Genomic DNA, 1,197 nt, shown 5'->3' with positions numbered 1-1,197 from the left:
CAGAAACAGGGAAGGGTCAATAACTCTACTGGGTGTTTTCATAGACGTTCCCAATTGTAAGAGAGGCATCGGCGAGCAGATAGGGAGGCAGGTCCTAGAATGCTGCAGTAACAGTCGGGTTGTGATTTTAACTTTCCTAATATGGATTGGCATCTCCTTAGAGCAAGGGGTTTAGATGGGGTGGAGTTTGTTTGTGTAACGAGGACGTGGCAGGGAAACGAACCCAAGAGCAGGACTCCGACGCGGAAGCAGGATCAGGAGGCAGAATCTCCGTGGCGGGAGTAGAATCGGGATCAGGCTGGGTCAGGATCCGGGAGATTTGGTTCACGAAGAGATATGGGGTCGAAGACTTGGAGTAAGGTTCCCCTCTCTCTGAGAGTCGACCATCAATCTGGCAACGGCTGGCCGGAGCTGTCGGAGTCTTATCCTCTGGTGGCTAATGGAAACCAGGTGCTGGTGATAGAGAGGAATTGGGAAAGATTAGGAATCAAGTGTGCGGATTAAGGACCAATTAGGGAGTAAAGGGAAAAGGTGGGAAATGCCAGCCAGGATATTGACGGTTTGGTGTTTTCTGGAAGGCAATAGGTAGATAAGCCAACTGGAGGAGAGGCTGTACCTGATCTGGAAATGGGAAATGAAACTGATCAGGTGTCAGATCTTGAGCTGGGGGAGCAGTTTGGAGGTAGAGATCACAATACTGACTCCTTCACCGGAGCGTTGGAGAGGGACAATTTGGGAATAAATGACTGAGGGAGGGGGAAAGTCACCGGGGCCGGATGGGATATATCCCAGGGTGCTATGGGTTTTGAGGGAGGAGATTGCTAAGCCTCTTGCGATGATCTTTGCGTCCTCAACAGGGATGGGAGAAGTACCGGAGGACAGGAGTGTAACAAATGTTGTTCCATTGTTCAAGAACGGGAGTAGAGATAACCCAGGAAATTATAGACCAGTGCGTCTAACTTCAGTAGCGCGCAATTTGTCGGAGAAGATATTGAGAGGTAGGATTTAAGAGCATTTGGAGAGACATAATCTGATTATAGATAGTCCACATGGCTTTGTCAAGGGCAGGTCATGCCTTACGAAACTGGTTGAGTTATTTGATGACGTAACAAAATACCCTGATGAAGGTAGAACTCTGGATGTAGTGTATATGGATTCGCCGAGCGAGGCTCATTCAGAAAATAATGAGGCATGGGA

The sequence above is a fragment of the Hypanus sabinus genome, unplaced genomic scaffold (assembly GCF_030144855.1).
Source record: "Hypanus sabinus isolate sHypSab1 unplaced genomic scaffold, sHypSab1.hap1 scaffold_851, whole genome shotgun sequence".
In the NCBI taxonomy this organism is placed as follows: Eukaryota; Metazoa; Chordata; class Chondrichthyes; order Myliobatiformes; family Dasyatidae; genus Hypanus; species Hypanus sabinus.
This window is presented reverse-complemented; position numbering follows the sequence as displayed.